This window comes from Chlorocebus sabaeus, chromosome 3, assembly GCF_047675955.1.
Source record: "Chlorocebus sabaeus isolate Y175 chromosome 3, mChlSab1.0.hap1, whole genome shotgun sequence".
Lineage (NCBI taxonomy): Eukaryota > Metazoa > Chordata > Mammalia > Primates > Cercopithecidae > Chlorocebus > Chlorocebus sabaeus.
The window spans coordinates 46,555,344-46,581,165 of record NC_132906.1 but is presented as its reverse complement, the minus strand read 5'-3'; positions in this window follow the sequence as shown (position 1 = coordinate 46,581,165).

Genomic DNA, 25,822 nt, shown 5'->3' with positions numbered 1-25,822 from the left:
CCCTTTCGCTAAGGCTGTTCTTGAGGAATTGGCAAAGAGATATTTGGAAGCCCTCAGAGGGCTCTGGTGAAAAAGGAAATATCTTACGTTCAAAACTGGAAAGAAGCTTTCTGAGAAACTGCTCTGTGTTCTGTTATTTCATCTCACAGAGTTACATCTTTCCCTTCAAGAAGCCTTTCGCTAAGGCTGTTCTTGTGTAATTGGCAAAGGGATATTTGGAAGCCCATAGAGGGCTATGGTGAAAAAGGAAATATCTTCCGTTCAAAATGGAAAGAAGCTTTCTGAGAAACTGCTCTGTGTTCTGTTAATTCATCTCACAGAGTTACGTCCTTCCCTTCATGAAGTTTTTCGCTAAGGCTGTTCTTGTGGAATTGGCAAAGGGATATTTGGAAGCCCATAGAGGTCTATGTTGAAAAAGGAAATATCTTCCGTTCAAAACTGGAAAGAAGCTTTCTGAGAAACTGCTCTGTGTTCTCTTAATTCGTCTCACAGAGTTACATCTTTCCCTTCAAGAAGCCTTTCGCTAAGGCTGTTCTTGTGGAATTGGCAAAGGGATATTTGGAAGCCCATAGAGGGCTATGGTGAAAAAGGAAATATCTTCCGTTCAAAACTGGAAAGAATCTTTCTGAGAAACTGCTCTGTGTTCTGTTAATTCGTCTCACAGAGTTATATCTTTCCCTTCAAGAAGCCTTTCGCTAAGGCTGTTCTTGTGGAATTGGCAAAGGGATATTTGGAAGCCCATAGAGGGCTACGGTGAAAAAGGAAATATCTTCCGTTCAAAACTGGAAAGAAGGTTTCTGAGAAACTGCTCTGTGTTCTGTTAATTCATCTCACAGAGTTACATCTTTCCCTTCAAGAAGCCTTTCGCTAAGGCTGTTCTTGTGGAATTGGCAAAGGGATATTTGGAAGCCCATAGAGGGCTTTGGTGAAAAAGGAAATATCTTCCGTTCAAAACTGGAAAGAAGCTTTCTGAGAAACTGCTCTGTGTTCTGTTAATTCATCTCACAGAGTTACATCTTTCCCTTCAAGAAGCCTTCTCTAAGGCTCTTCTTGTGGAATTGGCAAAGGGATATTTGGAAGCCCATAGAGGGCTATGGTGAAAAAGGAAATATCTTCCGTTCAAAACTGGAAAGAAGCTTTCTGAGAAACTGCTCTGTGTTCTGTTAATTCGTCTCACAGAGTTACATCTTTGCCTTCAAGAAGCCTTTCGCTAAGGCTGTTCTTGTGGAATTGGCAAAGGGATATTTGGAAGCCCATAGAGGGCTATGGTGAAAAAGGAAATATCTTCCGTTCAAAACTGGAAAGAAGCTTTCTGAGAAACTGCTCTGTGTTCTGTTAATTCGTCTCACAGAGTTACATCTTTCCCTTCAAGAAGCCTTTCGCTAAGGCTGTTCTTGTGGAATTGGCAAAGGTATATTTGGAAGCCCATAGAGGGCTATGGTGAAAAAGGAAATATCTTCCGTTCAAAACTGGAAAGAAGCTTTCTGAGAAACTGCTCTGTGTTCTGTTAATTCATCTCACAGAGTTACATCTTTCCCTTCAAGAAGCCTTTCGCTAAGGCTGTTCTTGTGGAATTGGCAAAGGGATATTTGGAGGCCCATAGAGGGCTATGGTGAAAAAGGAAATATCTTCCGTTCAAAACTGGAAAGGAGCTTTCTGAGAAACTGCTCTGTGTTCTGTTAATTCATCTCACAGAGTTACATCTTTCCCTTCAAGAAGCCTTTCGCTATGGCTGTTCTTGTGGAATTTGCCAAGGGATATTTGGAAGCCCATATAGGGGTATGGCGAAAAAGGAAATATCTTCCGTTCAAAACTGGAAAGAAGCTTTCTGAGAAACTGCTCTGTGTTCTGTTACTTCGTCTCACAGAGTTACATCTTTCCCTTCAGGAAGCCTTTCGCTAAGGCTGTTCTTGTGGAATTGGCAAAGGGATATTTGGAAGCCCATAGAGAGCTATGGTGAAAAAGGAAATATCTTCCGTTCAAAACTGGAAAGAAGCTTTCTGAGAAACTGCTCTGTGTTCTGTTAATGCATATCACAGAGTTACATCTTTCCCTTCAAGAAACTTTTCGCTAAGGCTGTTCTTGTGGAATTGGCAAAGGGATATTTGGAAGCCCATGGAGGGCTATGGTGAAAAAGGAAATATCTTCCGTTCAAAACTGGAAAGAAGCTTTCTGAGAAACTGCTCTGTGTTCTGTTAATTCGTCTCAAAGAGTTACATCTTTCCCTTCAAGAAGCCTTTCGCTAAGGCTGTTCTTGTGGAATTGGCCAACGGATATTTGGAAGCCCATAGAGGACTATGGTGAAAAAGGAAATATCTTCCGTTCAAAACTGGAAAGAAGCTTTCTGAGAAACTGCACTGTGTTCTGTTAATTCATCTCACAGAGTTACATCTTTCCCTTCAAGAAGCCTTTCGCTAAGGCTGTTCTTGTGGAATTGGCAAAGGGATATTTGGAAGTCCATAGAGGGCTATGGTGAAAAAGGAAATATCTTCCGTTCAAAACTGGAAAGAAGCTTTCTGAGAAACTGCTCTGTGTTCTGTTAATTCATCTCACAGAGTTACACCATTCCCTTCAAGAAGCCTTTCGCTAAGGCTGTTCTTGTGGAATTGGCAAAGGGATATTTGGAAGCCCATAGAGGGCTATGGTGAAAAAGGAAATATCTTCCGTTCAAAACTGGAAAGAAGCTTTCTGAGAAACTGCTCTGTGTTCTGTTAATTCGCCTCACAGAGTTACATCTTTCCCTTCAAGAAGCCTTTCGCTAAGGCTGTTATTGTGGAATTGGCAAAGCGGTATTTGGAAGCCCATAGAGGGCTATGGTGAAAAAGGAAATATCTTCCGTTCAAAACTGGAAAGAAGCTTTCTGAGAAACTGCTCTGTGTTCTGTTAATTCATCTCACAGAGTTACATCTTTCCATTCAAGAAGCCTTTCGCTAAGGCTGTTCTTGTGGAATTGGCAAAGGGATATTTGGAAACCCATAGAGGGCTATGGTGAAAAAGGAAATATCTTCCGTTCAAAACTGGAAAGAAGCTTTCTGAGAAACCGCTCTGTGTTCTGTTAATTCATCTCACAGAGTTACATCTTTCCCTTCAAGAAGCCTTTCGCTAAGGCTATTCTTGTGGAATTGGCAAAGGGATATTTGGAAGCCCTTAGAGGGCTATGGTGAAAAAGGAAATATCTTCCGTTCAAAACTGCAAAGAAGCTTTCTGAGAAACTGCTCTGTGTTCTGTTAATTCATCTCACAGAGTTACATCTTTCCCTTCAAGAAGGCTTTCGCTAAGGCTGTTCTTGTGGAATTGGCAAAGGGATATTTGGAAGCCCATAGAGGGCTATGGTGAAAAAGGAAATATCTTCCGTTCAAAACTGGAAAGAAGCTTTCTGAGAAACTGTTCTGTGTTCTGTTAATGCATCTCACAGAGTTACATCTTTCCCTTCAAGAAGCCTTTCGCTAAGGCTGTTCTTGTGGAATTGGCAAAGGGATATTTGGAAGCCCATGGAGGGCTACGGTGAAAAAGGAAATATCTTCCGTTCAAAACTGGAAAGAAGCTTTCTGAGAAACTGCTCTGTGTTCTGTTAATTCGTCTCACAGAGTTACATCTTTCCCTTCAAGAAGCCTTTCGCTAAGGCTGTTCTTGTGGAATTGGCCAACGGATATTTGGAAGCCCATAGAGGGCTATGGTGAAAAAGGAAATATCTTCCGTTCAAAACTGGAAAGAAGCTTTCTGAGAAACTGCACTGTGTTCTGTTAATTCATCTCACAGAGTTACATCTTTCCCTTCAAGAAGCCTTTCGCTAAGGCTGTTCTTGTGGAATTGGCAAAGGGATATTTGGAAGTCCATAGAGGGCTATGGTGAAAAAGGAAATATCTTCCATTCAAAACTGGAAAGAAGCTTTCTGAGAACCTGCTCTGTGTTCTGTTAATTCATCTCACAGAGTTACACCTTTCCCTTCAAGAAGCCTTTCGCTAAGGCTGTTCTTGTGGAATTGGCAAAGGGATATTTGGAAGCCCATAGAGGGCTATGGTGAAAAAGGAAATATCTTCCGTTCAAAACTGGAAAGAAGCTTTCTGAGAAACTGCTCAGTGTTCTGTTAATTCGCCTCACAGAGTTACATCTTTCCCTTCAAGAAGCCTTTCGCTAAGGCTGTTCTTGTGGAATTGGCTAAGAGGTATTTGGAAGCCCATAGAGGGCTATGGTGAAAAAGGAAATATCTTCCGTTCAAAACTGGAAAGAAGCTTTCTGAGAAACTGCTCTGTGTTCTGTTAATTCATCTCACAGAGTTACATCTTTCCCTTCAAGAAGCCTTTCGCTAAGGGTGTTCTTGTGGAATTGGCAAACGGATATTTGGAAGCCCATAGAGGGCTAGGGTGAAAAAGGAAATATCTTCCGTTCAAAACTGGAAAGAAGCTTTCTGAGAAACTGCTCTGTGTTCTGTTAATTCTTCTCACAGAGTTACACCTTTCCCTTCAAGAAGCCTTTCGCTAAGGCTGTTCTTGTGGAATTGGCAAAGGGATATTTGGAAGCCCAGAGAGGGCTATGGTGAAAAAGGAAATATCTTCCGTTCAAAACTGGAAAGAAGCTTTCTGAGAAACTGCTCTGTGTTCTGTTAATTCATCTCACAGAGTTACATCTTTCCCTTCAAGAAGCCTTTCGCTAAGGCTGTTCTTGTGGAATTGGCAAAGGGATATTTGGAAGCCCATAGAGGGCTATGGTGAAAAAGGAAATATCTTCCGTTCAAAACTGGAAAGAAGCTTTCTGAGAAACTGCTCTGTGTTCTGTTAATTCATCTCACAGAGTTACATCTTTCCCTTCAAGAAGCCTTTCGCTAAGGCTGTTCTTGTGGAATTGGCAAAGGGATATTTGGAAGCCCATAGAGGGCTATGGTGAAAAAGGAAATATCTTCCGTTCAAAACTGGAAAGAAGCTTTCTGAGAAACTGCTCTGTGTTCTGTTAATTCATCTCACAGAGTTACATCTTTCCCTTCAAGAAGCCTTTCGCTAAGGCTGTTCTTGTGGAATTGGCAAAGTGATATTTGGAAGCCCATAGAGGGGTATGGTGAAAAAGGAAATAACTTCCGTTCAAAACTGGAAAGAAGCTTTCTGAGAAACTGCTCTGTGTTCTGTTAATTTGTCTCACAGAGTTACATCTTTCCCTTCAAGAAGCCTTTCGCTAAGGGTGTTCTTGTGGAATTGGCAAACGGATATTTGGAAGCCCATAGAGGGCTAGGGTGAAAAAGGAAATATCTTCCGTTCAAAACTGGAAAGAAGCTTTCTGAGAAACTGCTCTGTGTTCTGCTAATTCTTCTCACAGAGTTACACCTTTCCCTTCAAGAAGCCTTTCGCTAAGGCTGTTCTTGTGGAATTGGCAAAGGGATATTTGGAAGCCCAGAGAGGGCTATGGTGAAAAAGGAAATATCTTCCGTTCAAAACTGGAAAGAAGCTTTCTGAGAAACTGCTCTGTGTTCTGTTAATTCATCTCACAGAGTTACATCTTTCCCTTCAAGAAGCCTTTCGCTAAGGCTGTTCTTGTGGAATTGGCAAAGGGATATTTGGAAGCCCATAGAGGGCTATGGTGAAAAAGGAAATATCTTCCGTTCAAAACTGGAAAGAAGCTTTCTGAGAAACTGCTCTGTGTTCTGTTAATTCATCTCACAGAGTTACATCTTTCCCTTCAAGAAGCCTTTCGCTAAGGCTGTTCTTGTGGAATTGGCAAAGGGATATTTGGAAGCCCATAGAGGGCTATGGTGAAAAAGGAAATATCTTCCGTTCAAAACTGGAAAGAAGCTTTCTGAGAAACTGCTCTGTGTTCTGTTAATTCATCTCACAGAGTTACATCTTTCCCTTCAAGAAGCCTTTCGCTAAGGCTGTTCTTGTGGAATTGGCAAAGTGATATTTGGAAGCCCATAGAGGGGTATGGTGAAAAAGGAAATAACTTCCGTTCAAAACTGGAAAGAAGCTTTCTGAGAAACTGCTCTGTGTTCTGTTAATTCATCTCACAGAGTTACATCTTTCCCTTCAAGAAGCCTTTCGCTAAGGGTGTTCTTGTGGAATTGGCAAACGGATATTTGGAAGCCCATAGAGGGCTAGGGTGAAAAAGGAAATATCTTCCGTTCAAAACTGGAAAGAAGCTTTCTGAGAAACTGCTCTGTGTTCTGTTAATTCTTCTCACAGAGTTACACCTTTCCCTTCAAGAAGCCTTTCGCTAAGGCTGTTCTTGTGGAATTGGCAAAGGGATATTTGGAAGCCCAGAGAGGGCTATGGTGAAAAAGGAAATATCTTCCGTTCAAAACTGGAAAGAAGCTTTCTGAGAAACTGCTCTGTGTTCTGTTAATTCATCTCACAGAGTTACATCTTTCCCTTCAAGAAGCCTTTCGCTAAGGCTGTTCTTGTGGAATTGGCAAAGGGATATTTGGAAGCCCATAGAGGGCTATGGTGAAAAAGGAAATATCTTCCGTTCAAAACTGGAAAGAAGCTTTCTGAGAAACTGCTCTGTGTTCTGTTAATTCATCTCACAGAGTTACATCTTTCCCTTCAAGAAGCCTTTCGCTAAGGCTGTTCTTGTGGAATTGGCAAAGGGATATTTGGAAGCCCATAGAGGGCTATGGTGAAAAAGGAAATATCTTCCGTTCAAAACTGGAAAGAAGCTTTCTGAGAAACTGCTCTGTGTTCTGTTAATTCATCTCACAGAGTTACATCTTTCCCTTCAAGAAGCCTTTCGCTAAGGCTGTTCTTGTGGAATTGGCAAAGTGATATTTGGAAGCCCATAGAGGGGTATGGTGAAAAAGGAAATAACTTCCGTTCAAAACTGGAAAGAAGCTTTCTGAGAAACTGCTCTGTGTTCTGTTAATTTGTCTCACAGAGTTACATCTTTCCCTTCAAGAAGCCTTTCGCTAAGGGTGTTCTTGTGGAATTGGCAAACGGATATTTGGAAGCCCATAGAGGGCTAGGGTGAAAAAGGAAATATCTTCCGTTCAAAACTGGAAAGAAGCTTTCTGAGAAACTGCTCTGTGTTCTGTTAATTCTTCTCACAGAGTTACACCTTTCCCTTCAAGAAGCCTTTCGCTAAGGCTGTTCTTGTGGAATTGGCAAAGGGATATTTGGAAGCCCAGAGAGGGCTATGGTGAAAAAGGAAATATCTTCCGTTCAAAACTGGAAAGAAGCTTTCTGAGAAACTGCTCTGTGTTCTGTTAATTCATCTCACAGAGTTACATCTTTCCCTTCAAGAAGCCTTTCGCTAAGGCTGTTCTTGTGGAATTGGCAAAGGGATATTTGGAAGCCCATAGAGGGCTATGGTGAAAAAGGAAATATCTTCCGTTCAAAACTGGAAAGAAGCTTTCTGAGAAACTGCTCTGTGTTCTGTTAATTCATCTCACAGAGTTACATCTTTCCCTTCAAGAAGCCTTTCGCTAAGGCTGTTCTTGTGGAATTGGCAAAGGGATATTTGGAAGCCCATAGAGGGCTATGGTGAAAAAGGAAATATCTTCCGTTCAAAACTGGAAAGAAGCTTTCTGAGAAACTGCTCTGTGTTCTGTTAATTCATCTCACAGAGTTACATCTTTCCCTTCAAGAAGCCTTTCGCTAAGGCTGTTCTTGTGGAATTGGCAAAGTGATATTTGGAAGCCCATAGAGGGGTATGGTGAAAAAGGAAATAACTTCCGTTCAAAACTGGAAAGAAGCTTTCTGAGAAACTGCTCTGTGTTCTGTTAATTTGTCTCACAGAGTTACATCTTTCCCTTCAAGAAGCCTTTCGCTAAGGCTGTTCTTGTGGAATTGGCAAAGCGGAATTTGGAAGCCCATAGAGGGCTATGGTGAAAAAGAAAATATCTTCCGTTCAAAACTGGAAAGAAGCTTTCTGAGAAACTGCTCTGTGTTCTGTTAATTCGTCTCACAGAGTTACACCTTTCCCTTCAAGAAGCCTTTCGCTAAGGCTGTTCTTGTGGAATTGGCAAAGGTATATTTGGAAGCCCATAGAGGGCTATGGTGAAAAAGGAAATATCTTCCGTTCAAAACTGGAAAGAAGCTTTCTGAGAAACTGCTCAGTGTTCTGTTAATTCGCCTCACAGAGTTACATCTTTCCCTTCAAGAAGCCTTTCGCTAAGGCTGTTCTTGTGGAATTGGCTAAGAGGTATTTGGAAGCCCATAGAGGGCTATGGTGAAAAAGGAAATATCTTCCGTTCAAAACTGGAAAGAAGCTTTCTGAGAAACTGCTCTGTGTTCTGTTAATTCATCTCACAGAGTTACATCTTTCCCTTCAAGAAGCCTTTCGCTAAGGGTGTTCTTGTGGAATTGGCAAACGGATATTTGGAAGCCCATAGAGGGCTAGGGTGAAAAAGGAAATATCTTCCGTTCAAAACTGGAAAGAAGCTTTCTGAGAAACTGCTCTGTGTTCTGTTAATTCTTCTCACAGAGTTACACCTTTCCCTTCAAGAAGCCTTTCGCTAAGGCTGTTCTTGTGGAATTGGCAAAGGGATATTTGGAAGCCCAGAGAGGGCTATGGTGAAAAAGGAAATATCTTCCGTTCAAAACTGGAAAGAAGCTTTCTGAGAAACTGCTCTGTGTTCTGTTAATTCATCTCACAGAGTTACATCTTTCCCTTCAAGAAGCCTTTCGCTAAGGCTGTTCTTGTGGAATTGGCAAAGGGATATTTGGAAGCCCATAGAGGGCTATGGTGAAAAAGGAAATATCTTCCGTTCAAAACTGGAAAGAAGCTTTCTGAGAAACTGCTCTGTGTTCTGTTAATTCATCTCACAGAGTTACATCTTTCCCTTCAAGAAGCCTTTCGCTAAGGCTGTTCTTGTGGAATTGGCAAAGGGATATTTGGAAGCCCATAGAGGGCTATGGTGAAAAAGGAAATATCTTCCGTTCAAAACTGGAAAGAAGCTTTCTGAGAAACTGCTCTGTGTTCTGTTAATTCATCTCACAGAGTTACATCTTTCCCTTCAAGAAGCCTTTCGCTAAGGCTGTTCTTGTGGAATTGGCAAAGTGATATTTGGAAGCCCATAGAGGGGTATGGTGAAAAAGGAAATAACTTCCGTTCAAAACTGGAAAGAAGCTTTCTGAGAAACTGCTCTGTGTTCTGTTAATTTGTCTCACAGAGTTACATCTTTCCCTTCAAGAAGCCTTTCGCTAAGGCTGTTCTTGTGGAATTGGCAAAGCGGAATTTGGAAGCCCATAGAGGGCTATGGTGAAAAAGAAAATATCTTCCGTTCAAAACTGGAAAGAAGCTTTCTGAGAAACTGCTCTGTGTTCTGTTAATTCGTCTCACAGAGTTACATCTTTCCCTTCAAGAAGCCTTTCGCTAAGGCTGTTCTTGTGGAATTGGCAAAGGTATATTTGGAAGCCCATAGAGGGCTATGGTGAAAAAGGAAATATCTTCCGTTCAAAACTGGAAAGAAGCTTTCTGAGAAACTGCTCTGTGTTCTGTTAATTCATCTCACCGAGTTACATCTTTCCCTTCAAGAAGCCTTTCGCTAAGGCTGTTCTTGTGGAATTGGCAAAGGGATATTTGGAGGCCCCTAGAGGGCTATGGTGAAAAAGGAAATATCTTCCGTTCAAAACTGGAAAGGAGCTTTCTGAGAAACTGCTCTATGTTCTCTTAATTCATCTCACAGAGTTACATCTTTCCCTTCAAGAAGCCTTTCGCTATGGCTGTTCTTGTGGAATTTGCCAAGGGATATTTGGAAGCCCATAGAGGGCTATGGTGAAAAAGGAAATATCTTCCGTTCAAAACTGGAAAGAAGCTTTCTGAGAAACTGCTCTGTGTTCTGTTACTTCATCTCACAGAGTTACATCTTTCCCTTCAAGAAGCCTTTCGCTAAGGCTGTTCTTGTGGAATTGGCAAAGGGATATTTGGAAGCCCATAGAGGGCTATGGTGAAAAAGGAAATATCTTCCGTTCAAAACTGGAAAGAAGCTTTCTGAGAAACTGCTCTGTGTTCTGTTAATTCATCTCACCGAGTTACATCTTTCCCTTCAAGAAGCCTTTCGCTAAGGCTGTTCTTGTGGAATTGGCAAAGGGATATTTGGAAGCCCATAGAGAGCTATGGTGAAAAAGGAAATATCTTCCGTTCAAAACTGGAAAGAAGCTTTCTGAGAAACTGCTCTGTGTTCTGTTAATTCATCTCACAGAGTTACATATTTCCCTTCAAGAAGCCTTTCGCTAAGGCTGTTCTTGTGGAATTGGCAAAGGGATATTTGGAAGCCCATAGAGGGCTATGGTGAAAAAGGAAATATCTTCCGTTCAAAACTGGAAAGAAGCTTTCTGAGAAACTGCTCTGTGTTCTGTTAATTCATCTCACAGAGTTACATCTTTCCCTTCAAGAAGGCTTTCGCTAAGGCTGTTCTTGTGGAATTGGCAAAGGGATATTTGGAAGCCCAGAGAGGGCTATGGTGAAAAAGGAAATATCTTCCGTTCAAAACTGGAAAGAAGCTTTCTGAGAAACTGCTCTGTGTTCTGTTAATGCATCTCACAGAGTTACATCTTTCCCTTCAAGAAGCCTTTCGCTAAGGCTGTTCTTGTGGAATTGGAAAGGTATATTTGGAAGCCCATGGAGGGCTATGGTGAAAAAGGAAATATCTTCCGTTCAAAACTGGAAAGAAGCTTTCTGAGAAACTGCTCTGTGTTCTGTTAATTCGTCTCACAGAGTTACATCTTTCCCTTCAAGAAGCCTTTCGCTAAGGCTGTTCTTGTGGAATTGGCCAACGGATATTTGGAAGCCCATAGAGGGCTATGGTGAAAAAGGAAATATCTTCCGTTCAAAACTGGAAAGAAGCTTTCTGAGAAACTGCACTGTGTTCTGTTAATTCATCTCACAGAGTTACATCTTTCCCTTCAAGAAGCCTTTCGCTAAGGCTGTTCTTGTGGAATTGGCAAAGGGATATTTGGAAGTCCATAGAGGGCTATGGTGAAAAAGGAAATATCTTCCATTCAAAACTGGAAAGAAGCTTTCTGAGAAACTGCTCTGTGTTCTGTTAATTCATCTCACAGAGTTACACCTTTCCCTTCAAGAAGCCTTTCGCTAAGGCTGTTCTTGTGGAATTGGCAAAGGGATATTTGGAAGCCCATAGAGGGCTATGGTGAAAAAGGAAATATCTTCCGTTCAAAACTGGAAAGAAGCTTTCTGAGAAACTGCTCTGTGTTCTGTTAATTCGCCTCACAGAGTTACATCTTTCCCTTCAAGAAGCCTTTCGCTAAGGCTGTTCTTGTGGAATTGGCAAAGCGGTATTTGGAAGCCCATAGAGGGCTATGGTGAAAAAGGAAATATCTTCCGTTCAAAACTGGAAAGAAGCTTCCTGAGAAACTGCTCTGTGTTCTGTTAATTCATCTCACAGTGTTACATCTTTCCCTTCAAGAAGCCTTTCGATAAGGCTGTTCTTGTGGAATTGGCAAACGGATATTTGGAAGCCCATAGAGGGCTAGGGTGAAAAAGGAAATATCTTCCGTTCAAAACTGGAAAGAAGCTTTCTGAGAAACTGCTCTGTGTTCTGTTAATTCTTCTCACAGAGTTACACCTTTCCCTTCAAGAAGCCTTTCGCTAAGGCTGTTCTTGTGGAATTGGCAAAGGGATATTTGGAAGCCCATAGAGGGCTATGGTGAAAAAGGAAATATCTTCCGTTCAAAACTGGAAAGAAGCTTTCTGAGAAACTGCTCTGTGTTCTGTTAATTCGTCTCACAGAGTTACATCTTTCCCTTCAAGAAGCCTTTCTCTAAGGCTGTTCATTCGGAATTGGCCAACGGATATTTGGAAGCCCATAGAGGGCTATGGTGAAAAAGGAAATATCTTCCGTTCAAAACTGGAAAGAAGCTTTCTGAGAAACTGCACTGTGTTCTGTTAATTCATCTCACAGAGTTACATCTTTCCCTTCAAGAAGCCTTTCGCTAAGGCTGTTCTTGTGGAATTGGCAAAGGGATATTTGGAAGCCCATAGAGGGCTATGGTGAAAAAGGAAATATCTTCCGTTCAAAACTGGAAAGAAGCTTTCTGAGAAACTGCTCTGTGTTCTGTTAATTCATCTCACAGAGTTACATCTTTCCCTTCAAGAAGCCTTTCGCTAAGGCTGTTCTTGTGGAATTTGCAAAGGGATATTTGGAAGCCCATGGAGAGCTATGGTGAAAAAGGAAATATCTTCCGTTCAAAACTGGAAAGAACCTTTCTGAGAAACTGCTCTGTGTTCTGTTAATTCATCTCACAGAGTTACATCTTTCCCTTCAAGAAGCCTTTCGCTAAGGCTGTTCTTTTGGAATTGGCAAAGGGATATTTGGAAGCCCATAGAGGGCTATGGTGAAAAAGGAAATATCTTCCGTTAAAAACTGGAAAGAAGCTTTCTGAGAAACCGCTCTGTGTTCTGTTAATTCATCTCACAGAGTTACATCTTTCCCTTCAAGAAGGCTTTCGCTAAGGCTGTTCTTGTGGAATTGGCAAAGGGATATTTGGAAGCCCATAGAGGGCTATGGTGAAAAAGGAAATATCTTCCGTTCAAAACTGGAAAGAAGCTTTCTGAGAAACTGTTCTGTGTTCTGTTAATGCATCTCACAGAGTTACATCTTTCCCTTCAAGAAGCCTTTCGCTAAGGCTGTTCTTGTGGAATTGGCAAAGGGATATTTGGAAGCCCATGGAGGGCTACGGTGAAAAAGGAAATATCTTCCGTTCAAAACTGGAAAGAAGCTTTCTGAGAAACTGCTCTGTGTTCTGTTAATTCGTCTCACAGAGTTACATCTTTCCCTTCAAGAAGCCTTTCGCTATGGCTGTTCTTGTGGAATTGGACAACGGATATTTGGAAGCCCATAGAGGGCTATGGTGAAAAAGGAAATATCTTCCGTTCAAAACTGGAAAGAAGCTTTCTGAGAAACTGCACTGTGTTCTGTTAATTCATCTCACAGAGTTACATCTTTCCCTTCAAGAAGCCTTTCGCTAAGGCTGTTCTTGTGGAATTGGCAAAGGGATATTTGGAAGTCCATAGAGGGCTATGGTGAAAAAGGAAATATCTTCCATTCAAAACTGGAAAGAAGCTTTCTGAGAAACTGCTCTGTGTTCTGTTAATTCATCTCACAGAGTTACACCTTTCCCTTCAAGAAGCCTTTCGCTAAGGCTGTTCTTGTGGAATTGGCAAAGGGATATTTGGAAGCCCATAGAGGGCTATGGTGAAAAAGGAAATATCTTCCGTTCAAAACTGGAAAGAAGCTTTCTGAGAAACTGCTCAGTGTTCTGTTAATTCGCCTCACAGAGTTACATCTTTCCCTTCAAGAAGCCTTTCGCTAAGGCTGTTCTTGTGGAATTGGCAAAGAGGTATTTGGAAGCCCATAGAGGGCTATGGTGAAAAAGGAAATATCTTCCGTTCAAAACTGGAAAGAAGCTTTCTGAGAAACTGCTCTGTGTTCTGTTAATTCATCTCACAGAGTTACATCTTTCCCTTCAAGAAGCCTTTCGCTAAGGGTGTTCTTGTGGAATTGGCAAACGGATATTTGGAAGCCCATAGAGGGCTAGGGTGAAAAAGGAAATATCTTCCGTTCAAAACTGGAAAGAAGCTTTCTGAGAAACTGCTCTGTGTTCTGTTAATTCTTCTCACAGAGTTACACCTTTCCCTTCAAGAAGCCTTTCGCTAAGGCTGTTCTTGTGGAATTGGCAAAGGGATATTTGGAAGCCCAGAGAGGGCTATGGTGAAAAAGGAAATATCTTCCGTTCAAAACTGGAAAGAAGCTTTCTGAGAAACTGCTCTGTGTTCTGTTAATTCATCTCACAGAGTTACATCTTTCCCTTCAAGAAGCCTTTCGCTAAGGCTGTTCTTGTGGAATTGGCAAAGGGATATTTGGAAGCCCATAGAGGGCTATGGTGAAAAAGGAAATATCTTCCGTTCAAAACTGGAAAGAAGCTTTCTGAGAAACTGCTCTGTGTTCTGTTAATTCATCTCACAGAGTTACATCTTTCCCTTCAAGAAGCCTTTCGCTAAGGCTGTTCTTGTGGAATTGGCAAAGGGATATTTGGAAGCCCATAGAGGGCTATGGTGAAAAAGGAAATATCTTCCGTTCAAAACTGGAAAGAAGCTTTCTGAGAAACTGCTCTGTGTTCTGTTAATTCATCTCACAGAGTTACATCTTTCCCTTCAAGAAGCCTTTCGCTAAGGCTGTTCTTGTGGAATTGGCAAAGTGATATTTGGAAGCCCATAGAGGGGTATGGTGAAAAAGGAAATAACTTCCGTTCAAAACTGGAAAGAAGCTTTCTGAGAAACTGCTCTGTGTTCTGTTAATTTGTCTCACAGAGTTACATCTTTCCCTTCAAGAAGCCTTTCGCTAAGGCTGTTCTTGTGGAATTGGCAAAGCGGAATTTGGAAGCCCATAGAGGGCTATGGTGAAAAAGAAAATATCTTCCGTTCAAAACTGGAAAGAAGCTTTCTGAGAAACTGCTCTGTGTTCTGTTAATTCGTCTCACAGAGTTACATCTTTCCCTTCAAGAAGCCTTTCGCTAAGGCTGTTCTTGTGGAATTGGCAAAGGTATATTTGGAAGCCCATAGAGGGCTATGGTGAAAAAGGAAATATCTTCCGTTCAAAACTGGAAAGAAGCTTTCTGAGAAACTGCTCTGTGTTCTGTTAATTCATCTCACCGAGTTACATCTTTCCCTTCAAGAAGCCTTTCGCTAAGGCTGTTCTTGTGGAATTGGCAAAGGGATATTTGGAGGCCCCTAGAGGGCTATGGTGAAAAAGGAAATATCTTCCGTTCAAAACTGGAAAGGAGCTTTCTGAGAAACTGCTCTATGTTCTCTTAATTCATCTCACAGAGTTACATCTTTCCCTTCAAGAAGCCTTTCGCTATGGCTGTTCTTGTGGAATTTGCCAAGGGATATTTGGAAGCCCATAGAGGGCTATGGTGAAAAAGGAAATATCTTCCGTTCAAAACTGGAAAGAAGCTTTCTGAGAAACTGCTCTGTGTTCTGTTACTTCGTCTCACAGAGTTACATCTTTCCCTTCAAGAAGCCTTTCGCTAAGGCTGTTCTTGTGGAATTGGCAAAGGGATATTTGGAAGCCCATAGAGGGCTATGGTGAAAAAGGAAATATCTTCCGTTCAAAACTGGAAAGAAGCTTTCTGAGAAACTGCTCTGTGTTCTGTTAATTCATCTCACCGAGTTACATCTTTCCCTTCAAGAAGCCTTTCGCTAAGGCTGTTCTTGTGGAATTGGCAAAGGGATATTTGGAAGCCCATAGAGAGCTATGGTGAAAAAGGAAATATCTTCCGTTCAAAACTGGAAAGAAGCTTTCTGAGAAACTGCTCTGTGTTCTGTTAATTCATCTCACAGAGTTACATATTTCCCTTCAAGAAGGCTTTCGCTAAGGCTGTTCTTGTGGAATTGGCAAAGGGATATTTGGAAGCCCATAGAGGGCTATGGTGAAAAAGGAAATATCTTCCGTTCAAAACTGGAAAGAAGCTTTCTGAGAAACTGCTCTGTGTTCTGTTAATGCATCTCACAGAGTTACATCTTTCCCTTCAAGAAGCCTTTCGCTAAGGCTGTTCTTGTGGAATTGGAAAGGTATATTTGGAAGCCCATGGAGGGCTATGGTGAAAAAGGAAATATCTTCCGTTCAAAACTGGAAAGAAGCTTTCTGAGAAACTGCTCTGTGTTCTGTTAATTCGTCTCACAGAGTTACATCTTTCCCTTCAAGAAGCCTTTCGCTAAGGCTGTTCTTGTGGAATTGGCAAAGCGGTATTTGGAAGCCCATAGAGGGCTATGGTGAAAAAGGAAATATCTTCCGTTCAAAACTGGAAAGAAGCTTTCTGAGAAACTGCTCTGTGTTCTGTTAATTCATCTCACAGAGATACATCTTTCCCTTCAAGAAGCCTTTCGCTAAGGCTGTTCTTGTGGAATTGGCAAACGGATATTTGGAAGCCCATAGAGGGCTATGGTGAAAAAGGAAATATCTTCCGTTCAAAACTGGAAAGAAGCTTTCTGAGAAACCGCTCTGTGTTCTGTTAATTCATCTCACAGAGTTACATCTTTCCCTTCAAGAAGTCTTTCGCTAAGGCTATTCTTGTGGAATTGGCAAAGGGATATATGGAAGCCCATAGAGGGCTATGGTGAAAAAGGAAATATCTTCCGTTCAAAACTGGAAAGGAGCTTTCTGAGAAACTGCTCTGTGTTCTCTTAATTCATCTCACAGAGTTATATCTTTCCCTTCAAGAAGCCTTTCGCTAAGGCTGTTCTTGTGGAATTGGCCAACGGATATTTGGAAGCCCATAGAGGGCTAGGGTGAAAAAGGAAATATCTTCCGTTCAAAACTGGAAAGAAGCTTTCTGATAAACTGCTCTGTGTTCTGTTAATTCATCTCACAGAGTTACATCTTTCCCTTCAAGAAGCCTTTCGCTAAGGCTGTTCTTGTGGAATTGGCAAACGGATATTTGGAAGCCCATAGAGGGCTAGGGTGAAAAAGGAAATATCTTCCGTTCAAAACTGGAAAGAAGCTTTCTGAGAAACTGCTCTGTGTTCTGTTAATTCGTCTCACAGAGTTACATCTTTCCCTTCAAGAAGCCTTTCGCTAAGGCTGTTCTTGTGGAATTGGCAAAGGGATATTTGCAAGCCCATAGAGGGCTATGGTGAAAAAGGAAATATCTTCCGTTCAAAACTGGAAAGAAGCTTTCTGAGAAACTGCTCTGTGTTCTGTTAATTCGCCTCACAGAGTTACATCTTTCCCTTCAAGAAGCCTTTCGCTAAGGCTGTTCTTGTGGAATTGGCAAAGCGGTATTTGGAAGCCCATAGAGGGCTATGGTGAAAAAGGAAATATCTTCAGTTCAAAACTGGAAAGAAGCTTTCTGAGAAACTGCTCTGTGTTCTGTTAATTCATCTCACAGAGTTACATCTTTCCATTCAAGCAGCCTTTCGCTAAGGCTGTTCTTGTGGAATTGGCAAAGGGTATTTGGAAGCCCATAGAGGGCTATGGTGAAAAAGGAAATATCTTCCGTTCAAAACTGGAAAGAAGCTTTCTGAGAAACCGCTCTGTGTTCTGTTAATTCATCTCACAGAGTTACATCTTTCCCTTCAAGAAGCCTTTCGCTAAGGCTATTCTTGTGGAATTGGCAAAGGGATATTTGGAAGCCCATAGAGGGCTATGGTGAAAAAGGAAATATCTTCCGTTCAAAACTGGAAAGAAGCTTTCTGAGAAACTGCTCTGTGTTCTGTTAATTCATCTCACAGAGTTACATCTTTCCCTTCAAGAAGCCTTTCGCTAAGGCTGTTCTTGTGGAATTGGCAAAGGGATATTTGGAAGCCCATAGAGGGCTATGGTGAAAAAGGAAATATCTTCTGTTCAAAACTGGAAAGAAGCTTTCTGAGAAACTGCTCTGTGTTCTGTTAATTCATCTCACAGAGTTACATCTTTCCCTTCAATAAGCCTTTCGCTAAGGCTGTTCTTTTGGAATTGGCAAAGGGATATTTGGAGGCCCATAGAGGGCTATGGTGAAAAAGGAAATATCTTCCGTTCAAAACTGGAAAGGAGCTTTCTGAGAAACTGCTCTGTGTTCTGTTAATTCATCTCACAGAGTTACATCTTTCCCTTCAAGAAGCCTTTCGCTATGGCTGTTCTTGTGGAATTTGCCAAGGGATATTTGGAAGCCCATAGAGGGCTATGGTGAAAAAGGAAATATCTTCCGTTCAAAACTGGAAAGAAGCTTTCTGAGAAACTGCTCTGTGTTCTGTTACTTCGTCTCACAGAGTTACATCTTTCCCTTCAAGAAGCCTTTCGCTAAGGCTGTTCTTGTGGAATTGGCAAAGGGATATTTGGAAGCCCATAGAGGGCTATGGTGAAAAAGGAAATATCTTCCGTTCAAAACTGGAAAGAAGCTTTCTGAGAAACTGCTCTGTGTTCTGTTAATTCATCTCACCGAGTTACATCTTTCCCTTCAAGAATCCTTTCGCTAAGGCTGTTCTTGTGGAATTGGCAAAGGGATATTTGGAAGCCCATAGAGAGCTATGGTGAAAAAGGAAATATCTTCCGTTCAAAACTGGAAAGAACCTTTCTGAGAAACTGCTCTGTGTTCTGTTAATTTATCTCACAGAGTTACATCTTTCCCTTCAAGAAGCCTTTCGCTAAGGCTGTTCTTGTGGAATTGGCAAAGGGATATTTGGAAGCCCATAGAGGGCTATGGTGAAAAAGGAAATATCTTCCGTTCAAAACTGGAAAGAAGCTTTCTGAGAAACTGCTCTGTGTTCTGTTAATTCATCTCACAGAGTTACATCTTTCCCTTCAAGAAGGCTTTCGCTAAGGCTGTTCTTGTGGAATTGGCAAAGGGATATTTGGAAGCCCATAGAGGGCTATGGTGAAAAAGGAAATATCTTCCGTTCAAAACTGGAAAGAAGCTTTCTGAGAAACTGCTCTGTGTTCTGTTAATGCATCTCACAGAGTTACATCTTTCCCTTCAAGAAGCCTTTCGCTAAGGCTGTTCTTGTGGAATTGGAAAGGGATATTTGGAAGCCCATGGAGGGCTATGGTGAAAAAGGAAATATCTTCCGTTCAAAACTGGAAAGAAGCTTTCTGAGAAACTGCTCTGTGTTCTGTTAATTCGTCTCACAGAGTTACATCTTTCCCTTCAAGAAGCCTTTCGCTAAGGCTGTTCTTGTGGAATTGGCCAACGGATATTTTGAAGCCCATAGAGGGCTATGGTGAAAAAGGAAATATCTTCCGTTCAAAACTGGAAAGAAGCTTTCTGAGAAACTGCACTGTGTTCTGTTAATTCATCTCACAGAGTTACATCTTTCCCTCTAAGAAGCCTTTCGCTAAGGCTGTTCTTGTGGAATTGGCAAAGGGATATTTGGAAGTCCATAGAGGGCTATGGTGAAAAAGGAAATATCTTCCATTCAAAACTGGAAAGAAGCTTTCTGAGAAACTGCTCTGTGTTCTGTTAATTCATCTCACAGAGTTACACCTTTCCCTTCAAGAAGCCTTTCGCTAAGGCTGTTCTTGTGGAATTGGCAAAGGGATATTTGGAAGCCCATAGAGGGCTATGGTGAAAAAGGAAATATCTTCCGTTCAAAACTGGAAAGAAGCTTTCTGAGAAACTGCTCTGTGTTCTGTTAATTCGTCTCACAGAGTTACATCTTTCCCTTCAAGAAGCCTTTCGCTAAGGCTGTTCTTGTGGAATTGGCAAAGGGATATTTGGAAGCCCATAGAGGGCTAGGGTGAAAAAGGAAATATCTTCCGTTCAAAACTGGAAAGAAGCTTTCTGAGAAACTGCTCTGTGTTCTGTTAATTCGTCTCACAGAGTTACATCTTTCCCTTTAGGAAGCCTTTCGCTGAGGCTGTTCTTGTGGAATTGGCAAAGGGATATTTGGAAGCCCATAGAGGGCTATGGTGAAAAAGGAAATATCTTCCGTTCAAAACTGGAAAGAAGCTTTCTGAGAAACTGCTCTGTGTTCTGTTAATTCGTCCCACAGAGTTACATCTTTCCCTTCAAGAAGCCTTTCGCTAAGGCTGTTCTTGTGGAATTGGCAAAGCGGTATTTGGAAGCCCATAGAGGGCTATGGTGAAAAAGGAAATATCTTCCGTTCAAAACTGGAAAGAAGCTTTCTGAGAAACTGCTCTGTGTTCTGTTAATTCATCTCACAGAGTTACATCTTTCCCTTCAAGAAGCCTTTCGCTAAGGCTGTTCTTGTGGAATTGGCAAACGGATATTTGGAAGCCCATAGAGGGCTATGGTGAAAAAGGAAATATCTTCCGTTCAAAACTGGAAAGAAGCTTTCTGAGAAACCGCTCTGTGTTCTGTTAATTCATCTCACAGAGTTACATCTTTCCCTTCAAGAAGCCTTTCGCTAAGGCTATTCTTGTGGAATTGGCAAAGGGATATATGGAAGCCCATAGAGGGCTATGGTGAAAAAGGAAATATCTTCCGTTCAAAACTGGAAAGAAGCTTTCTGAGAAACTGCTCTGTGTTCTGTTAATTCATCTCACAGAGTTACATCTTTCCCTTCAAGAAGCCTTTCGCTAAGGCTGTTCTTGTGGAATTGGCCAACGGATATTTGGAAGCCCATAGAGGGCTAGGGTGAAAAAGGAAATATCTTCCGTTCAAAACTGGAAAGAAGCTTTCTGAGAAACTGCTCTGTGTTCTGTTAATTCATCTCACAGAGTTACATCTTTCCCTTCAAGAAGCCTTTCGCTAAGGCTGTTCTTGTGGAATTGGCAAACGGATATTTGGAAGCCCATAGAGGGCTAGGGTGAAAAAGGAAATATCTTCCGTTCAAAACTGGAAAGAAGCTTTCTGAGAAACTGCTCTGTGTTCTGTTAATTCGTCTCACAGAGTTACATCTTTCCCTTCAAGAAGCCTTTCGCTAAGGCTGTTCTTGTGGAATTGGCAAAGGGATATTTGGAAGCCCATAGAGGGCTATGGTGAAAAAGGAAATATCTTCCGTTCAAAACTGGAAAGAAGCTTTCTGAGAAACTGCTCTGTGTTCTGTTAATTCGTCTCACAGAGTTACATCTTTCCCTTCAAGAAGCCTTTCTCTAAGGCTGTTCATGTGGAATTGGCCAACGGATATTTGGAAGCCCATAGAGGGCTATGGTGAAAAAGGAAATATCTTCCGTTCAAAACTGGAAAGACGCTTTCTGAGAAACTGCACAGTGTTCTGTTAATTCATCTCACAGAGTTACATCTTTCCCTTCAAGAAGCCTTTCGCTAAGGCTGTTCTTGTGGAATTGGCAAAGGGATATTTGGAAGCCCATAGAGGGCTATGGTGAAAAAGGAAATATCTTCCGTTCAAAACTGGAAAGAAGCTTTCTGAGAAACTGCTCTGTGTTCTGTTAATTCATCTCACAGAGTTACATCTTTCCCTTCAAGAAGACTTTCGCTAAGGCTGTTCTTGTGGAATTGGCAAAGGGATATTTGGAAGCCCATAGAGGGCTATGGTGAAAAAGGAAATATCTTCCGTTCAAAAGTGGAAAGAAGCTTTCTGTGAAACTGCTCTGTGTTCTGTTAATTCATCTCACAGAGTTACATCTTTCCCTTCAAGAAGCCTTTCGCTAAGGCTGTTCTTGTGGAATTGGCAAAGGGATATTTGGAAGCCCATAGAGGGCTATGGTCAAAAAGGAAATAACTTCCGTTCAAAACTGGAAAGAAGCTTTCTGAGAAACTGCTCTGTGTTCTGTTAATTTGTCTCACAGAGTTACATCTTTCCCTTCAAGAAGCCTTTCGCTAAGGCTGTTCTTGTGGAATTGGCAAAGCGGAATTTGGAAGCCCATAGAGGGCTATGGTGAAAAAGGAAATATCTTCCGTTCAAAACTGGAAAGAAGCTTTCTGAGAAACTGCTCTGTGTTCTGTTAATTCGTCTCACAGAGTTACATCTTTCCCTTCAAGAAGCCTTTCGCTAAGGCTGTTCTTGTGGAATTGGCAAAGGGATATTTGGAAGCCCATAGAGGGCTATGGTGAAAAAGGAAATATCTTCCGTTCAAAACTGGAAAGAAGCTTTCTGAGAAACTGCTCTGTGTTCTGTTAATTCATCTCACAGAGTTACATCTTTCCCTTTAAGAAGCCTTTCGCTAAGGCTCTTCTTGTGGAATTGGCAAAGGGATATTTGGAAGCCCATAGAGGGCTATGGTGAAAAAGGAAATATCTTCCGTTCAAAACTGGAAAGAAGCTTTCTGAGAAACTGCTCTGTGTTCTGTTAATTCGTCTCACAGAGTTACATCTTTCCCTTCAAGAAGCCTTTCGCTAAGGCTGTTCTTGTGGAATTGGCAAAGGGATATTTGGAAGCCCATAGAGGGCTATGGTGAAAAAGGAAATATCTTCCGTTCAACACTGGAAAGAACCTTTCTGAGAAACTGCTCTGTGTTCTGTTAATTCATCTCACAGAGTTACATCTTTCCCTTCAAGAAGCCTTTCGCTAAGGCTGTTCTTGTGGAATTGGCAAAGGGATATTTGGAAGCCCATAGAGGGCTATGGTGAAAAAGGAAATATCTTCCGTTCAAAACTGGAAAGAAGCTTTCTGAGAAACTGCTCTGTGTTCTGTTAATTCATCTCACAGAGTTACATCTTTCCCTTCAAGAATCCTTTCGCTAAGGCTGTTCTTGTGGAATTGGCAAAGGGATATTTGGAAGCCCATAGAGAGCTATGGTGAAAAAGGAAATATCTTCCGTTCAAAACTGGAAAGAAGCTTTCTGAGAAACTGCTCTGTGTTCTGTTAATGCATCTCACAGAGTTACATCTTTCCCTTCAAGAAGCCTTTCGCTAAGGCTGTTCTTGTGGAATTTGCCAAGGGATATTTGGAAGCCCATAGAGGGCTATGGTGAAAAAGGAAATATCTTCCGTTCAAAACTGGAAAGAAGCTTTCTGAGAAACTTCTCTGTGTTCTGTTAATTCATCTCACAGAGTTACATCTTTCCCTTCAAGACGGCTTTCGCTAAGGCTGTTCTTGTGGAATTGGCAAAGGGATATTTGGAAGCCCATAGAGGGCTATGGTGAAAAAGGAAATATCTTCCGTTCAAAACTGGAAAGAAGCTTTCTGAGAAACTTCTCTGTGTTCTGTTAATTCATCTCACAGAGTTACATCTTTCCCTTCAAGAAGGCTTTCGCTAAGGCTGTTCTTGTGGAATTGGCAAAGGGATATTTGGAAGCCCATAGAGGGCTATGGTGAAAAAGGAAATATCTTCCGTTCAAAACTGGAAAGAAGCTTTCTGAGAAACTGCTCTGTGTTCTGTTAATGCATCTCACAGAGTTACATCTTTCCCTTCAAGAAGGCTTTCGCTAAGGCTGTTCTTGTGGAATTGGCAAAGGGATATTTGGAAGCCCTTAGAGGGCTATGGTGAAAAAGGAAATATCTTCCGTTCAAAACTGCAAAGAAGCTTTCTGAGAAACTGCTCTGTGTTCTGTTAATGCATCTCACAGAGTTACATCTTTCCCTTCAAGAAGCCTTTCGCTAACGCTGTTCTTGTGGAATTTGCAAAGGGATATTTGGAAGCCCATGGAGGGCTATGGTGAAAAAGGAAATATCTTCCGTTCAAAACTGGAAAGAAGCTTTCTGAGAAACTGCTCTGTGTTCTGTTAATTCGTCTCACAGAGTTACATCTTTCCCTTCAAGAAGCCTTTCGCTAAGGCTGTTCTTGTGCAATTGGCCAACGGATATTTGGAAGCCCATAGAGGGCTATGGTGAAAAAGGAAATATCTTCCGTTCAAAACTGGAAAGAAGCTTTCTGAGAAACTGCACTGTGTTCTGTTAATTCATCTCACAGAGTTACATCTTTCCCTTCAAGAAGCCTTTCGCTAAGGCTGTTCTTGTGGAATTGGCAAAGGGATATTTGGAAGTCCATAGAGGGCTATGGTGAAAAAGGAAATATCTTCCGTTCAAAACTGGAAAGAAGCTTTCTGAGAAACTGCTCTGTGTTCTGTTAATTCATCTCACAGAGTTACATCTTTCCCTTCAAGAAGCCTTTCGCTAAGGCTATTCTTGTGGAATTGGCCAACGGATATTTGGAAGCCCATAGAGGGCTAGGGTGAAAAAGGAAATATCTTCCGTTCAAAACTGGAAAGAAGCTTTCTGAGAAACTGCTCTGTGTTCTATTAATTCATCTCACAGAGTTACATCTTTCCCTTCAAGAAGCCTTTCGCTAAGGCTGTTCTTGTGGAATTGGCAAACGGATATTTGGAAGCCCATAGAGGGCTAGGGTGAAAAAGGAAATATCTTCCGTTCAAAACTGGAAAGAAGCTTTCTGAGAAACTGCTCTGTGTTCTGTTAATTCGTCTCACAGAGTTACATCTTTCCCTTCAAGAAGCCTTTCGCTAAGGCTGTTCTTGTGGAATTGGCCAAGGGATATTTGGAAGCCCATAGAGGGCTATGGTGAAAAAGGAAATATCTTCCGTTCAAAACTGGAAAGAAGCTTTCTGAGAAACTGCTCTGTGTTCTGTTAATTCGTCTCACAGAGTTACATCTTTCCCTTCAAGAAGCCTTTCTCTAAGGCTGTTCATGTGGAATTGGCCAACGGATATTTGGAAGCCCATAGAGGGCTATGGTGAAAAAGGAAATATCTTCCGTTCAAAACTGGAAAGAAGCTTTCTGAGAAACTGCACTGTGTTCTGTTAATTCATCTCACAGAGTTACATCTTTCCCTTCAAGAAGCCTTTCGCTAAGGCTGTTCTTGTGGAATTGGCAAAGGGATATTTGGAAGCCCATAGAGGGCTATGGTGAAAAAGGAAATAACTTCCGTTCAAAACTGGAAAGAAGCTTTCTGAGAAACTGCTCTGTGTTCTGTTAATTCATCTCACAGAGTCACATCTTTCCCTTCAAGAAGCCTTTCGCTAAGGCTGTTCTTGTGGAATTGGCAAAGGGATATTTGGAAGCCCATAGAGGGCTATGGTGAAAAAGGAAATATCTTCCGTTCAAAACTGGAAAGAAGCTTTCTGAGAAACTGCTCTGTGTTCTGTTAATTCATCTCACAGAGTTACATCTTTCCCTTCAAGAAGCCTTTCGCTAAGGCTGTTCTTGTGGAATTGGCAAAGGGATATTTGGAAGCCCATAGAGGGGTATGGTGAAAAAGGAAATAACTTCCGTTCAAAACTGGAAAGAAGCTTTCTGAGAAACTGCTCTGTGTTCTGTTAATTTGTCTCACAGAGTTACATCTTTCCCTTCAAGAAGCCTTTCGCTAAGGCTGTTCTTGTGGAATTGGCAATGCGGAATTTGGAAGCCCATAGAGGGCTATGGTGAAAAAGGAAATATCTTCCGTTCAAAACTGGAAAGAAGCTTTCTGAGAAACTGCTCTGTGTTCTGTTAATTCGTCTCACAGAGTTACATCTTTCCCTTCAAGAAGCCTTTCGCTAAGGCTGTTCTTGTGGAATTGGCAAAGGGATATTTGGAAGCCCATAGAGGGCTATGGTGAAAAAGGAAATATCTTCCGTTCAAAACTGGAAAGAAGCTTTCTGAGAAACTGCTCTGTGTTCTGTTAATTCATCTCACAGAGTTACATCTTTCCCTTTAAGAAGCCTTTCGCTAAGGCTCTTCTTCTGGAATTGGCAAAGGGATATTTGGAAGCCCATAGAGGGCTATGGTGAAAAAGGAAATATCTTCCGTTCAAAACTGGAAAGAAGCTTTCTGAGAAACTGCTCTGTGTTCTGTTAATTCGTCTCACAGAGTTACATCTTTCCCTTCAAGAAGCCTTTCGCTAAGGCTGTTCTTGTGGAATTGGCAAAGGGATATTTGGAAGCCCATAGAGGGCTATGGTGAAAAAGGAAATATCTTCCGTTCAAAAATGGAAAGAAGCTTTCTGAGAAACTGCTCTGTGTTCTGTTAATTCATCTCACAGAGTTACATCTTTCCCTTCAAGAAGCCTTTCGCTAAGGCTGTTCTTGTGGAATTGGCAAAGGGATATTTGGAGGCCCATAGAGGGCTATGGTGAAAAAGGAAATATCTTCCGTTCAAAAATGGAAAGGAGCTTTCTGAGAAACTGCTCTGTGTTCTGTTAATTCATCTCACAGAGTTACATCTTTCCCTTCAAGAAGCCTTTCGCTATGGCTGTTCTTGTGGAATTTGCCAAGGGATATTTGGAAGCCCATAGAGGGCTATGGTGAAAAAGGAAATATCTTCCGTTCAAAACTGGAAAGAAGCTTTCTGAGAAACTGCTCTGTGTTCTGTTACTTCGTCTCACAGAGTTACATCTTTCCCTTCAAGAAGCCTTTCGCTAAGGCTGTTCTTGTGGAATTGGCAAAGGGATATTTGGAAGCCCATAGAGGGCTATGGTGAAAAAGGAAATATATTCCGTTCAAAACTGGAAAGAAGCTTTCTGAGAAACTGCTCTGTGTTCTGTTAATTCATCTCACCGAGTTACATCTTTCCCTTCAAGAATCCTTTCGCTAAGGCTGTTCTTGTGGAA